Consider the following 16,772-nt stretch of genomic DNA (forward strand, 5'->3'; position numbering starts at 1 on the left):
CTCAACTTCTTGAAATGCCAACTCCCAGAATGATTTAAATTAGCAGAGTGCAATAGTAAAGAAAAAAGACTAGCTAGAAGTAGTGAGTACATCATATTTTAAATTATGATAGCAATAATAGGGCTTCATATCTGAGTAATCTTAAGAATTGTTTTTTAAAAATTATTTATTTATTTGGCTGTACTGGGTCTTAGTTGTGGTACACAGGGTCTTTGATCTTTGTTGTAGCATGCGGGATCTATTTTAGTTGTAGCATGTGGAGTTTTTAGTTGTGGCATGTGGACTGAGTTGTGGTATGTGGGATTTAGTTCCCTGACCAGGGATCAAACCTGGCCCCCTGCATTGAGAGCACAGAATCTTAGCCACTGGACCATCAGGGAAGTCTCAAGAATTCATATGATACTCCTTTAATTGTTCATTAATTGGAAGATGCTTAGTTAACTAAAATGACTCAAACTCATTGTTTCCTCCAGGTTATAGTCTTTAAATTGGGACCAACTTTAAAGAGCTCATCTGTGTCCATATGAGAACAGCAGTATAAGCCTGGGGTAAGTAATACACATTATTTTGCTATGTTTTCTAAATAGTTTGGGAGGAAATGTGTCTGGAATATTTATAGGTGAATATTATAGGTGATGTATATTGAGTATAATAGGTGATGATATGTGTCACAGAGATTGAGTTGCTTGACCCTGTGACACTCAAAATTCAAATGATCACAATTTGTTAATCATGTGGTATAATTAAACTTTGGGATGCTCTTGGATTCTGGCTCACGTAGAAGCTGTTTGAATATTACTGATAGCTAAGAACTATAAACTGGTTGGATTTTTTATTATTAACTTGTGTATGCACACAGTTTAAATAATAAACACTTTATAACCGGATGAGATACCAAGAATCATCTCCTTGAACCATTTTGTAGATGAGGCTGTTGATGTCCAAGTGGTTAAATGAGAGGCCATGAAGAAACAGAGCAGGGACTAAAACCTGGATTTCCTGGGATTCATTTAGTCTTCATTCATTTATTCCATTCTCTCCATTGGTGTTCTAAGTTCATTTGTTTTTTTAATCTATGCATTCACTCTTGCGCTCTTTGTATTGAATCCTTGTCATACATGAGTTTATGTCCTGTAATTAATTATCGGTAAACTGAGTGTGAGTTTGCAAAACATTTCTAAAGCCTTACACCGGGGTACTCTTCCAACTCAACACATGCAGGCAAAAGGACAGATGTTCTTATGTCGAAGTATGAGTGTAAACGGCTAAACTCTTTACCCTAGAGACGCAGCAAAAAGGCTCTTGCGTGATGTCTAACCTCTTTTGAAGTCCAAGGAATTGGCCAAGTCATTCTGCTCAGTCATGAGGCCAATAGGCCAGGCCCTTCCTGAATGTCGCCTGACCTGAAGGGCAGTGTGACTCAGTGCTGGCTGTTCTCTGCTCCTCCAAGGGTGATTCCCCAGCTTGGGCCAAAGCAGAAGGGAGGCCAGCTTCAAAGCCTCTCCCGGGCTGTGGAAAAGCGCAGTCTGGAGTGGGGCAGCTGCCAAGTGCACCACATGAATGTTCACTTTGCTTGGCTCATGGTCAAGCAACAGCAAAAAAAAAAACAGGTTCAGCATGAGTAATGGGTTAGTGTAGCTCTTGGTTTGTCAGCAGACAGAGATCTGGTCTGGAGTATCCAGGGGAGGACATGGGTTCGCAGTTGTGGGTCTATTCTCCAGGTCAGTTTGTGATCCTAAGCAGGGATGCTTTATTAATTCCCATCTGGAAAAGATCTAAGGGAATGGTTTTAAACAGGCCCTTGATTCTTTCCTTTGTGCTGCTGAAAGATCACTTACTATTCAACGGCAGTGTCCTGCCGGCTGGCTGTCTCTCCTGTGGGCTAAAATGGACAGAAATTTGAGATGGCTGAAGAGACCAAAATGTTATTATTAATTTCATTACTGAGAACAGCAGAAGCAGTAATAGTAAGAAAGAAACATAACACAGTACAGAATGAAGGATGTTCTGGGAAGACGCTCCAACTAGAAATGTCCAAACCCACCCAAGCTTTATATTTTGAGTTGCTACAGCCCAGGTGAGCGTTCAGTTAGCTTGCTTTTGCTGCCTTTTAAGGAAACCTGGCTTGGTGTTAACTCTAAGGTGCCTATTTTCTCCTCTCTCCCTCACAATACAAATTTAAACTTACCCAGGGTAATAAAAATTGTCCTCCTGAAATACATGTGGTTAAGAAGGACCTCCACATGAGACAGGGTAATTAAAATACAAAATTGATTTTTTAAAAAAAAATTAAAGTATAGTTGATTAACAATGTTGTGTTAGTTTCAGATGTGTAGCAAAGTGATTCAGTTATACATATACATGTGTCTATTCTTTCTTGAATTCTTTTCCCATTTAGGTTATTACAGAATGTTGAATAGAGTTCCCGATGTTATACAGTAGATCCTTGTTGTTTCTTTTATTTATAGTGGTGTATATCCATTAATCCCGAATTCCTAATTTATCTCTCCCTGTTCCTCCCTTTTGGTTTCCACAAGATTGTTTTTTTCTGAGTCCATTTCTGTTTTGTAAATACATTCATTTATATCATTGTTTTAGTTTCCACATATAAGTGATATCATATGATATAAAATTGGGTTTTAAGTGAGCTAGCATTTTGTACTAAGCCTTGTGTTAAGACAGTGAGGTTTGGAGAGGTCTATTACAAGGAGGGCAAGAGTTAGAATCTTCCCTGGCAGTCCAGTAGTTAAGACTCTGTGCTTCTACTTGCAGAGGGCACAGGTTTCATCCCTGGTCAGGGAACTAAGATCCCACGTGCCCAGAGGCATGGCAAAAATAAAGTTTAAAGCTCCAGAAAGAGACTATTATTTAGGAAACATACTTTACATGCTTAAAGAAAACAATGAAGTCAAGAATGAGTGAAACAGTATAAAAGGAGAAACGAGAGTGGAACAAGGGGGAGAAGAGTGGCTTCTGACCTCTCTGAAGGCTCCAGAAAAGATGTTTTTCCAGATATTTGTGTGACTAGGGTGAAATGCAAAAAACTAAGACTCTTGGGGCCCAGATAAGAAAGACTTTGTTTCTACAGCGGCCAGGTGGTTGAATGAAATAACTCTGGCATCAGCATGGAAATAACAGTAAAGGTGGATGAGCAAGACAAACGTGTCCTACCTCTTCCCTTCATGCCACATCCTCCTCTGCATTTCCAAAGCTTCATTTGTATACCTCAGTTATTAGAGGATATTATACTTCATTCTAGTCATAAAGTACAGTATAGAGCTTAACTCCAGAGCCTCATGGTCAGGGCTCTTACATGTTGACTTATAAAGACCATGGCCTATTAAAGGGAGCCAAAATTCCTTGGAGACATAGCTGGTTCCAGATGTGGGCCATGAAAATGTGCTCCTAGGATAAGTTATTGTGTTGACATGCAAGAAAGGGCTCAGACAATTATGAGGACATGGCCAAAGGATGAGGAACTGCCTTGGGATCCCTTCAGGAAGCCCAATTTGGAAATTGTTTGCACATTAAAAATTAATCATGAAACTAACTTATAGTATATTGACTTTTTAAAAAGAATCAATTCCCCAGAGGTCCAGTGGTTAGGACTCTATGCTTCCACTGCAGGGAGCCTGAGTTCGATCTCTGGTCAGGGAGCAAAGATCTCGCAAACTGTGTGGTGTGACCCCCTCACCCCAAGAAAAAACACCAAAAACAAAAAAACGAAAATCAGCATTCCATAGCAATGCTTCAGAGTATGCAAGAAGTAGAAAGAAAATGCTGTGTTTTTGTGCAAGAATGACAGAGAAAAATTTTAGAAGAAATTACAGAATTAGGAAAATCTCCACTTTGCTGCCAAAAATATACTAAATTCTTCAGACAAGCATCATTAATGGATAGTGAAATCACTGGATCAATGATTTCTGGAGAACAGAATACAGTGTTTGAAAACATTATCCTGCACTTAAAAACTGCAATGGGAAGAATGTACATTTATTTGCAATGGAGATATAAGCTGGATATGAATTTAACCAAAGGATCAAAATGAGTCTGTCCAATATTAGGCCAAATTGATATTAGGTACATAACGTGCTAGCAAATTTGGAAAATTCAGCAGGGCCACAGGACTGGAAAAGGTCAGTTTTCATTCCAGTCCCAAAGAAAGGCAATGCCAAAGAATGCTCAAACTACCATACAATTGCAGTCATCTCACATGCTAGTAAAATAATGCTCAAAATTCTCCAAGCCAGGCTTCAACTGTACGCGAACCATGAAATTCCAGAAGTTCAAGCTGGTTTTAGAAAAGGCAGAGGAACCAGAGATCAAATTGCCAACATCTGTTGGATCATCAAAAAAGCAAGAGAGTTCCAGAAAAACATCTATGTCTGCTTTGTTGACTATGCCAAAGCCTTTGACTGTGTGGATCACAACAAACTGTGGGAAATTCTTCAAAAGTGGGAATACCAGACCACCTGACCTGTCTCCTGAGAAATTTGTATGCAGGTCAAGAAGCAACAGTTAGACCTGGACATGAAACAATAGGCTGGTTCAAAGTTAGGAAAGGAGTACATCAAGGCTGTATATTGTCACCCTGCTTATTTAACTTATATGCAGAGTACATCATGTGAAATGTCAAGCTGGATGACTCACAACCTGGAATCAAGATTGCCGGGAGAAATATCAACAAATCTCATATATGCAGGTGACACCACTCTAATGGCAGAAAGTGAAGAGGAACTAAAGAGCCTCTTGATGAAGGTGAAAGAGGAGTGTGAAAAAGCTGGCTTAAAACTCAAGGTTCAAAAAACTAAGATCACAGCATCCAGTCCCATGCCCTCACATCAAGTGGAAGGGGAAAAAGTGGAAACAGTGACAGATTTTATTTTCTTGGGCTCCAAAATCACTGCTGATGGTGACTGCAGCCATGAAATTAAAAGACACTTGCTCCTTGGAAAGAAAGCTATGTCAAATGTTGACAGTGTACTAAAAAGCAGAGACATCACTTTGCTGACAAAGGTTCATGGAGTCAAAGCTATGGTTTTTCCAGTAGCCATGTTTGAATGTAAGAACTGTACCATAAAGAAAGCTGAGTGCCGAATGAAAATTGACCTTTCCCAGTACTGTTCAATAAATAGTGATCATATAAATTCTGCTCTCTCCTGGATTATTAGTGGAGTATGAGTTGATAAGAACAGGAACTAGTTCTTTTTCATCTGAATTCTTCAGCGCTTGGCACATGATATGTTTCAATAAATGTTTTTGTATATAAGAAATGACATAAGACTGGATAAAGTCATATTAACATTTTAGTTTTGAGAGAGTAAATTCCTAGGCTGGGATTCTCCAGGCAAGAATACTGGAGTGGGTTGCCATTTCCTTCTCCACCAGATCTTCCTGACCCAGGGATTGAACCCGGGTCTCCTGCATTGCAGGCAGACGCTTTAACCTCTGAGCCACCAGGGAAGCCCCTAGCTTTTTCTTTAAGCCCAGAACTGATGATTACACAACAAACAACACAGTTTAAACTCTATACTAAGGATTATGTAACAACAATGTATCCTGCTTGAGGACAGTTTCTCCTTCCTGAAAACCTGACTAATCCTGTTATCTTAAAATGTATATTATGGGAGTGAGTCTGGTAAGATATTTCTATTGTTAAATTCTAATCCTGTTACCTTAAAATGTAAATTGTGGGAGTGGGTCTGGTAAAATTTTTACAACTTTGAGGCATTCTTTGATTTATTTTAATAATCAATTGAAAAAGTGTATAACTCCCTTGCTAACACTAGCAAGGGGGGCACTCTCCATCCCCCTTCTGATGTCTATGTCAGAAGCTTTCTCTGCCCCTTTTCACTTTAATGAAACTCTGTTACACAAAAGCTCTTGAGTGATCAAGTCTGGTCCCTGTTCCCGAAGCTAAATCTTCTTCGGAGATCATGACCCCGACACTGTTCACCGTAAGCTATCAGTTTTATATGGAGGATATCTCAGTAACATTTGAAGGGACTGCACTGTAATAACCTACTTGGCATGTGATTTGTACCACCAGATTGCTACTCTGCTGTAGTAGTTTCTTATATTCCCCAAATGGACAACTTTGTGTTTCTATACTGTAAGGCAGAGAGTCTCAAATTTGGAATCCATAAGAATCAGCTGGGAGGCTTGTGAAAACATAGGTTTCTGGGCCCCCATAGCTGCTAACTCTGCAGATTTGGAGTGAGGTCTGAGAAGCTGCATTTCTAACAAGTTCTCAGGTGATGCTGATGATAACACCACTGGTCCAAAAACTACACTTAGAGAACCACTGCTGATGAGGAGCTCATGGAGTAGGAAGAGCCCAGGAAACACAGAAATACTACAGCTCCCTGAGCAGACTCTTTGCAAAAGAGCCCCCTTGATGCACTTGATTGGCATTTTGGGGAAAGTAACCCAAGAAGTGAAAGGTGCTGGTTCCTATCATCCATCAATATCCCCCTGATCATTCTGCAACATTTAGACAATAACATTACATAGCTGAAACTCTAACACTTTGGCCACCTGATGAGAAGAACCGACTCATTGGAAAAGACCCTGATGCTGGGAAAGATCAAAGGCAGAAGGAGAAGGGCACAACAGAGGATGAGATGGTTGGATGGCATCACCGACTTGATGGACGTGAGTTTGAGCAAGCTCTGGGAGTTGGTGATGGACAGGGAAGCCTGGCATGCTGCAGTCCATAGGGTCGCAAATAGTCAGACATGACTGAGCGACTGAATTGATACTGACTGATTACATAGAGAGAGCATGAGTGAGTTTTAAAGATATACATAATGATTATGCATGATGTATATAGGTGTGTGTGTGTGCATGTGCGTGAGTGTGCATGCGTGCATGCATGCTCAGTTGCATCCAACTCTTTGCAACCCTATGGATTGTAGCCCACCAGGCTCATCTGTTCACAGAATGTTCCATGCAAGAATACTGGAGCAGGTTGCCATTTTCTACTCCAGGGGATCTTCTAGACCCTGGACTCTAACCTGTGTCATTTGTGTCTCCTGCATTTGCAGGTGGATTCTTTACCACTGTATCACCTGGGAGGCCCGTATGTAGTGATAAAGAATCCATTTGCCAGCGCAGGAGATGCAGGTTCAATCCCTGAGTTGGGAAAATCCCCTGGAGAAGGAAACGGCAACTGACTCCAGTGTTCTTGCCTGGGAAATTCCATGGACAGAGGAGCCTTGCAGGCTACAGTTCAGTTCAGTTGCTAAGTCATATCCAACTCTTTGCAACCTCTTGAACTGCAGCATGCCAGGCTACCCTGTCCTTCACCATCTCCTGGAATTTGCTCAAACTCGTGTCCATTGGGTTGGTGATGCCATCCAACAATTTCATCTCTGTCATCCCCTTCTCCTCCTGCCTTCAGTCTTTCCCAGCATCAGGGTCTTTTCCAATGAGTCAGCTCTTCACATCATGTGGCCAAAGTATTGGAGCTTCAGCTTCAGCATCAATCCTTCCAATAAATATTCCAGGTTGATTTCCTTTAGGATGGACTGGTTTAATCTCCTTGTTGTCCAAGGAACTCTCAAGAGTCCTCTCCAACACCACAGTTCGAAAGCATCAATTATTTGGTGGAGAAGAGGATGGCAGAGGACGAGATGGTTAGATGGCATCACCAACTCAATGGACATGAGTTTGAGCAAGCTCCAGAACAGGAGGCGGTGATGGACAGGGAAGCCTGGCATGCTGCCGTCCATGGGGTTGCAAAGAGTCAGACACAACTTAGTGACTAAATAACAACAACATAATAATGATATATATGATCATTATGTATGATACATCATCATCAAATAAAGATATGCATACATATTCCTAAGTGTGTATATAAAATCTAACACCTTCCTAGTTTGGGCCTTATGAAGCAAAATAGCAATGAGAGAGAGAGGGAGGGAGGGAAAGAAACACCATTCTTGACTTCTTTACTTGGGATTATCTCCTGCATTAATATACAGTTCAGCACAGAAAGAAAACCAAGCCCAGGGAAGTTAGTAAATGATGTGGCCCAGATCATAGCAAAACTGGACTGGAAAGCCAGATATCTGGATCCACAACTAGGTCACACTGCCCTGCTGCAGTTCCTGGGGGGTGATGCTTCTTGGCCTCCTTTTCCAACCCTCCTGTGTAGCACATGGAATAGAAATGCTATCCTGCTTGTTTTTCTGCAATCTGTAGATCTTTGAGTGAAGTTCAGACTTAAAACTTATGTAATCTAGAAATTCAATTCTTGCTGAAAATGCAATGAGAGTAATGAGGTTTTGATCCAGAATTTTCTAAAGAAATAACCTTTGTGAATTATAATACCCACACTTACTATCCATCAAAAAAGGGAAAATCACGTTTTTTGGAGTCTGCCAAGACAATTCTAAATTCTCTTTTTTGGCTGTTGATAACAGTGACTTTTTTCTTAAGGTTGGTTACCTGTGAACAGTAGAACAGAGAAACAAAGAATAGTCTTTATAATTAATACACACAGTCTCTAGAACTCCCTTAAGCCTGTTTCTCCTGGTTCTCCTAAGAGGAAAATGTCCTTGGTATCTTTTAAAAGAATCATGTGTGCCAGTCTGGCTAGACATTCTACATTCTTTTCTATGACCCTAATCTTTATTTTCCAATACACTAGTATTTTCTAAGCAAACTATAATAAAACTCATGAAAGAGTGAATAAGAAATAGGACAATCATTCCATATTAAAGCGAGTGCTGACCCTGACTGTTTTAATGAAAGGAAATATCCCCTTCAAATCCTGGGAGTTCCTGAGAATGTGAACCATCCTTCATGGTATGTCTTTGGAATCTGAACAAGCTGAGAGCTCCCAGGGCTGAGGGACTGTCATTAATAGGTATGTAGATTAAATATATATTCCTCTAAACTTTGCAACACAATTACAACCACAGAGTCCTTTTTCAGCTCCTTAATATAGCCACTGCACAGTAAGGATAACTATAAGTAGACCACTTAGCTCAGATGCTAATTTCATTTCCTCCTGTGACTTCTTATTGTATATTGAATAGCAAACATTTCTATGGCCCTTACTAAGTGCCAGAGAAGCTTAAGCACTTCCACATGTTAAGTCATTTAATACTTAGCAATAGAACAGAAAGGCTAAGTACCTTGCCTGAGGTCACCTAGCACCAGGATTCACACTTGGGAGGTCTGGCCCTCAATCTCATGCTCTTAGTTGCTACTCAATATTGGTGGAAGCCCTGTGGATTTGGATTTAGACTGCCACTAGCTCCCTCAAGCTCCTAATGCTGCAATCATATGGATTTACTTACTCTGGCACAGATGGGTCTTGGCATGGATTGCTTAGACTTGAAAGAATAGGCCTTCTTGCTTTTGTACACACAACACTCTGCAAAGTCCTCTCTCTTGAGAGCTCAGATAAAGTCCTGTCTTTTCTGAGAAGTCTTCCTAGATTCTTCAAGCAACATTAAATCTCTCCTTTTGATCATCCAGAAGCGGTATTGTTAGTACCACTGTCATTACACCTATTGGAACTGTTTACATCTTTGTCTTCCTAAGTGAATGGTGAGGTCCTAGGGGGCAGGGTTTATTCTTTTCTATCTCTATAGCCCTCTCAGCAGAAGCACATAGCAGGCATTTACTAGAATACCAAATTGAAGGCGAATTTTTGACTGTTTAGCATGCAATTGTTCATATTTTCCTATGAAGACTTGCTGTGTGCATGTAGCCATTTGTCTTTGGTTGCATTTAGTTATTTTTCTGGATATCTGTGTTTTTTACAATGAGGGCGAAATGCAGAGGAAAGATCAAATACAATCCCATGTCCAATGCAGAACCTAAGGAATCCTTCATAAATCAACATCTTTGTGTTAGCATAACTACTGAAATAATGAAAGAAATTTAAATAATTCTTGGGAACCCCTGTAATGCTTCCTCCTCATACCAACCATTGGGCTACCTTCTACAGTTGTATATGTCATGGTTCCTCTTGTGAGCTCCTTGTGAAGGACAGTCATTTGTTTGTATTCATTATGCCTAGTTTAGGTAGATACCTAAAATATAATTATGTAACATTGATGGTGGTAATAATGTCAAGATGGGATCATCAAATACTGGAACATTCTGTTTATAAAAGTATCAATACTTATATTTATTGAATGAATGAATGCATGAATGCATACCCCTGGATGGAGACTTGTTTGTCCTAATGTGAAAGTCTCTCAGTCATGTCCAACTCTTTGTGACCCCATGGAGTATAGAGTCCATTGAATTCTCTAGGCCAGAATACTGGAGTGGGTAAGCTGTTCCCTTCTCCAGGGGATCTTCCCAATCCAGGGATCGAACCTTGGTCTCCTGCATTGCAGGCAGATTCTTTACCAGCTGAGCCACAAGGGAAGCCCAAGGAGACTTAGAGATCATCTTATTCTAACTATTCAATTCATTAATGGGAAATATGATGCCCAAAGATTTAAGCCTTGCCAGTGGTCCAGAGGCTGACTAGTGATAGAGTTGGATTTGAACCTGGTCATTTTGCTTCATCACCCAGTGGCACATATTTTCATCCACATGGTCAAATTTGGGCCTTCCCTCATTTGGGAAGAAAATGAAGGTTTCTTTTAAAAGGGATCTAGTTAGACGAACTGTATGATCAAGAAACTATGTAATGTAATTTTCTAGATAGCCCCCCTGTCTCCCCCCATTACATTTCTTTCAGCTTGCTACCAAAAAACTTTGGAAAATTCATTAGAATATACTACTGGCTAAGTAGTATATCCTGAACTTAATGGAATATTTCTTCAATAATTTAGAATCTCACTGGGTAGGAAAACTATAATTTGAAAAGATACATCACCCCAATGTTCATTGCAGCACTATTTACAGTAGCCAATACATGGAAGCAGCCCAAATGTCCATCAACAAGGAATGGATAAAGAAGATGTGGTACATATGTACAATGGAATATTACTCGACCATAAAAAAGAACAAAATAATGCCATTTGTAGCAACATGAATGGGCTTAGAGATTGTTATACTGAGCAAAGTAAGTCAGAGAAAGACAAATATGATATTGCTTATATATGGAATCTAAAAAATGATACAAATGAGCTTATTTACAAAATAGAAATAGACACAGATATAGAAAACAAACCTATGGTTACGAGAGTAAGGGTGTGCATTTGCTCAGTTGTGTCTGACTCTTTGTGGCCTCATGGACTGTAGGCCACCAGCCTCTTCTGTCTATGGAATTTCGAGGCAAGAATACTGGAGTGGGTTGCCATTTCCTACTCCAGGGAATCTTCCCGACCCGGGTGTCAAACCCACGTATCTTGTGGTTCTTGCATTGGCAGGTGGATTCTTTACCACTACCATCTCCTGGGAAGCCCTATGAAAGTAAGGGAGAGAGGGACAAATTGAGAAATTGTGATTGACGTACACTTACTACTATATGTAAAATAGATAACTAATAAGAAGGACCAAAATTCTAATTAATTGGGTTCCAGTTTGAATTTTGGAATTTTTCTGTAACTTATGTATTGCAGAGTAATCCCAGATGTAGACACATGCAAAGTAGAACAAATGTGTGTGAAATTTTGCAGTAGAAAAAACAGAGGTTTTGGAATCAGGCAGGCTTGGCTTTGAATCCCAGCTCTATACAGTCTGAGATGTGGGTCTGATTATTTAATGTCTCTGAATCACATTATTTGCATATACATTGAAGACTTAATAATGAATTTCTCGTAGAGCTGTGCAGTTTAAATAAAGTGCTCAGTTTATGCTAGGTGTTTTCTATATTTTGGTTCCTTCACCTAATTTTCCCAATAAAAGGTAGATTTATAACATAACGCCATATACTATAAATAATAGTAAAAATTTAACACTAGTTTTATATGTTATCATATATGTGTTATATTGGAGAAGGAAATGGCAGCCCACTCCAGTATTCTTGCCTAGAGAATCCTGTGGACAGAGAAGCCTGGTGGGCTGCTGTCCATGGGGTCGCACAGAGTCGGACACGACTAAAGCGACTTAGCAGCAGCAGCAGCAGCAGCATGTATCATATATGATAAGTTATATAACTTATATATAACATTCATAACTAACAGCTCGAGTGCTAATTACATTAATAATGCTTGGTGAAAAAATTTTAAGGGCATCAAGAAACAGACATATAGAGATAAAATGAAATATTAAGGGGATATCTTTTGGGGTCCATTAATACTGTCATTCTTGACTATAAATGATGAATCTTACAGAAAGGGATTGAACCAAGTTGATTCTACTCAAATTTTCCTTAGCAGAGTTGAGATGCTGCCCCTGAGGGCAACTGTGAGCTGCCACTTCAAGTTTTAAAGCAACTAGATGAAGGATGAAGTGTTTTTTTGTTTTTTTTTGCCAAGAGGCACAGCTTTCCCATCTTCTTGTGACCTTCCCTTTCTGAGTTGCTTCTCTTTGGGGCGATGTTGGAGGGGCAGGATTCCATCTTGGGGGAAAGGGGGTTCCTTGGCAGAAGGCTGCTCTGTCCTGGGTCAGCCAAGTGGATTCCTCTGCAGGAGTGAGGAGTCCGTTTCTATGACGAACCACAGCTGCTCTGCCAAGACTGCCAGCCGAGGTGCCCTGCAGCGCTAATTACTATGCGGACATCCGTTCATTAGACTTTGACCTAGAATTACCATCATCTCTCACAAAGGTAGGCAATGAATCATTGTTTTTGGCTCTTCCTTTGTCTCCTTCAGCCTAGGTTTGATTTGGATCAGAAACACAGTCTCTGTAGGTCATTGTCCATCTTAGCCAGGAAGGTTCCTGAAGGGTAACTTTTTTAACAGGCTAAGGTTTTGCTGGAAACAGAGTGTTAGTTAACAGTCTAAGAGTTCAGAGGGAACTGATTGTAACCCAGCTCTGCCACTCTGTGGCTCAGTGATCTGAGGGAAACTGCTTGACTCGTTTAAGCTAGTCACCTCCTCTGTCGAACAGGGCTAACAAGATTTCCATCCTCGAAGGATTGCCTTGGGGGGTGGGCTGGGGTGATGTGGAGAGAATCTCTGATGACAGTGGTGGAATCTGGAATGAGAAAGTGCAGCTACATGTATGGATATCTGGGTGGCTGACACCTGAGTTCTACTCACTTGTGGTCCATGAGACCATCTGGTTCTTCCCATTAAGGCTGCATCCCTAGTAATCCAGTTATTTCCCTTCATCCTTTACCCTCCTTGACTTTGAGAATACTGAAAAGCTGTGAAGAAATCTATGACAACAAAATAATAATGTGAATCCCAATTGCTTCTCTCAGTCATCAATCAAAAAGTTCATTTTATGGTTTGTATGACTTCTATTTTATACTCTAATCTTACTCCTCGAATTCTAGATAGAGAACTATAGATGCTGAATGCTTCCTTTGGTTAGCTTGTGATGGAATATACTAAGAGGAGGTGAAGTTCAGAAGTTACCAAAAGAAGTAAAAATGATGAAGACTAAAGATTGATTGAACACCTCATATTTGCCAGTTACTGTGGACATGGAGTCAGTAATACAAAACCTGAGACTGTGAAACATGCTCTTCTAATTCTATCAAGGTCACATAACAAATGCAAAGAACTAGGACAGATCTGAGTCTGAGCTCCTCTGCTCTGCAACTAACTTCTAACTTCTCTGAGGCTCCTGTTTGTAATCTGCAAAATTAGACAATGCCTGTAATGCTTGGCACAGGATTTGGGACTCCTAGTAAATAATAGTACTTTAAAAAAATCTGTGCATAAAATGAGAACATTATTATTGGAGTACAGATATGAAGCCACTGGAAATGAGAGCTTAAGTTCCTCCAGGGAACTTTTTAGAGGGAAATGGGAATTCAGCGCTACTAATTTCCCATGGACCATTTCCAAAGAGACAGTGTGATGGTAGAACAATTTCCAAATGGGATTTTACTGATGCAAAAGCAATTGGACATAAAAATAGAAAATTTTTTTTTGAGATTTCTGTATTTTGAAAAAATGTAGTGCAAATACCCAAATGAAGTTTAGGGTTTTTTCTCTGTGATTATAGTGTGACTTTGCATAAAACCATTTAATTCTCAGTGTCCATCACAAACATCACTGTCTCACTGATTCACTGATGCTGGAGCCAACAGTGTCCCAACCATGACTCACTGGAAGCAACCATACAAGTGGAAGGATTTTGTTTTTCTGCACTGTTATTTGTTACAACATTTGATTTGTCTCTGTGAACATGGATCCTTGTCTTCTCAAAGGGTACTTTCTCTTGTCCTGATAGTCTAACTACCTAAATGTCAGATGTATATTGTTGTTCAGCTACATTAAAAAAACAAAACAAAACAGGTATTAATCCTCCTCCAATCCCCACATCTTCTGCTATTGCTCTGTCTCTTATACACGGGACCAGAGGAGTGCTGGGCAGGCAGCGAAGTCTCGACATGTCCTGGTGTGGGAGGGGATTCAGTGAGTGAGTTGGCTGCCACATCTGGGGGAGGCCTGGGTGATGAAAGATGGCAGCTGTGATGATGAGAGAGGAGCCCGTTTCCGGGAGGCAGGGGCATCCTCCTCTCTTATTCCTTCCACCTCGATCCAAATGCCATTTGTGTGAGTCAGCTGCCACTTGGCCTCAAGAGACTTTGCTGCCAGATGCTCCCCTTCCCCCCTCTTGAAGTAAGAGCCAACCCCCCTCCTGACCCCTCCACCTGCAGTGGAGACTTCTAGGGCTAGACTTTATGGTCTCCGGGAGTGCAGGACCCAGCAGCAGGCTTTTTTCTTATGCAGAATGTTCCCAGGACTTTGAAAAGAACAATGAAGGGATCAGAGCTGCTCCTGGTTGCATCACTGAGCCTCTTTGCTGACTCTTTCCCTCCCATTGTTGAGCACTTACTATGTGTGGGTCTCTGTGCTAAAGGCATAATATGCACCATCTCATTTATCCCCAGAAAAATGCCCTGAGATGGCTTTGTGCTCCTCTGAACTGTACAGATGAGGCAGGGGAGGCAGGGCTCTGCTGTGTTACTCTCCCTTATAAACAAAGACTCTAAACTGTGAGGTACTAGGGGAACCTACTCTTTGTGGGTTTGAGTATACAAAGTCTGAGTATACTGAGTCTACTTTCCATTGTAGGGGAAATGAAAGAGTGCTGTGATTCAGAAGAGCCTCTGACGCACCTGCATTGCCCTCAGAACTCTTCCATTTCCTGGAAAAATTGCCAATTGGGCACTAAGTCAGAAATGAAAGGAAGGCTCCTGCCATGGCTGAGCAAGGAACCCTCAGTTTGGCACATGCTGCAGCACACACTCTATGCCTTCCTTACTGGCTCCAGCTGGTTGTTCAGGGGGCTCTGATATTGCTCTGAATGGTTCCGTAATACCACCTTGGAGGATACCCTCTACCTTCTTGCTCCTGCCCTTACCCTTGTGTCAGTGGTGACTCAGCTGGTCCATGGTGCTGCCCTCCCTCACCTGGCTGCGTGCCTTGCCCAGGGTGCTTCTTAGAACCTGGATTAGCACTCAAGAGAGCCTCTGTCGGCTCATGCTTGCAGAATTTTCCATTCCACACCCAATCTTTACTACCTGCCTCCTCCTCTTACACCATTTTGAAACAACTTGGAAATTCTAGTGAACTTATGTCCAAGCTGTGAACTTAGTGTCCAAGTTTCTCGTCTCTTTCCCTTGTGGTTGCCCTTCGATCATTCCCTTAGGTTCACGAGGTCACTGAGATGTGTGAATTGCAATGTATTCTTTAGGATTCTTTGGTTTCAAGCAAGAGACCAAGCCTGGCTAACTTAACACAATGAAAATGAGGGAGAGAGACAGAGCGCTGGGGATGGGGAGAGGAGAGGGGTGGCAAAAACTCTAGAGAAAAAGAGGGGGAGAAGAAGAGCAGAGAGAGAGGAAGGGTGAGAAATGATTAGATTCAATCATTTCTTGAATTTAGATTCAATCATGTCTTGCTCTTCTGTCACTCTGCTTTTGGGGAAGGAGACTACTGTAGCTGGACCCACATGCCCTTGGTAGGACACCTTTGTTGACCATCCACCAAGACTGTGTAAGATATGTCCTAAAGGATCGGCTAGAAGAGAAAGTGAATGCTGCTCAGGCACAAAAAGCAAATGTCCACCAAAGGAAAATAGAAGTACCTTTGTCACCATCTAAAGCATCTCTCCTGGGCTTCCCACGTGGCTCAATGGTAAAGAATCCACCTGCCAATGTAGGAGACTTGGGTTCGATCCCTGGGTTGGGAAGATCCCCTGGAGGAGGAAATGGCAACCTACTCTAGTGTTCTTGCCTGGGAAATCCCATGGATAGAAGAGCCAGGTGGGCAATGGCCCATGGGGTCACAAAAGAAACACAACTGAGCAACTAAACAACAACAACAAAGCATCTCTAGAAATCTTTTTTTTTTAGTTTTAGTTTCTTTATAGCCTAGAATTCAACTTGGGCAGTAAAAATAAACCATTTTCTCTAAAAATGAAAGTTGGCAATGAGTTATCGTTTACACTCAGACTTTTGTATTTGAATATTTAGATTGCTGGTGGAACCGCATAGTGGCACCTGTGTTCTGCTGTGTGTGTTACAGAGCAGGGACGTGTAAGAACCCATGTGCTCCAAGGCTGCATGAAAAGGGGTTTTGTATCCTGGCTTCCCTTGTGGCTCAGCTGGTAAAGAATCCGTCTGCAATGTGGGAGACCTGGGTTTGATCCCTGGGTTGGGAAGATCCCCTGGAGAAGGGAATGGCTACTCACTCCAGTATTCTGGCTTGGAAAATTCTATGGACTGT

The 16,772-nt window shown here is 41.2% G+C and overlaps 1 non-coding gene across 1 annotated transcript; it reads right to left on the minus strand.

Annotated features, from left to right (window-relative positions):
- Window positions 1–308: 308 nt before the first annotated feature.
- On the minus strand, window positions 309–380 carry TRNAE-CUC (transfer RNA glutamic acid (anticodon CUC)). Its single transcript has one exon. It is a non-coding gene; the product is annotated as a tRNA-Glu (tRNA).
- Between the last annotated feature and the right edge of the window lie 16,392 nt (window positions 381–16,772).

The sequence above is a fragment of the Giraffa tippelskirchi genome, chromosome 5 (assembly GCF_054371585.1).
Source record: "Giraffa tippelskirchi isolate mGirTip1 chromosome 5, T2T-mGirTip1v1.2.pri, whole genome shotgun sequence".
Taxonomy (NCBI): Eukaryota; Metazoa; Chordata; class Mammalia; order Artiodactyla; family Giraffidae; genus Giraffa; species Giraffa tippelskirchi.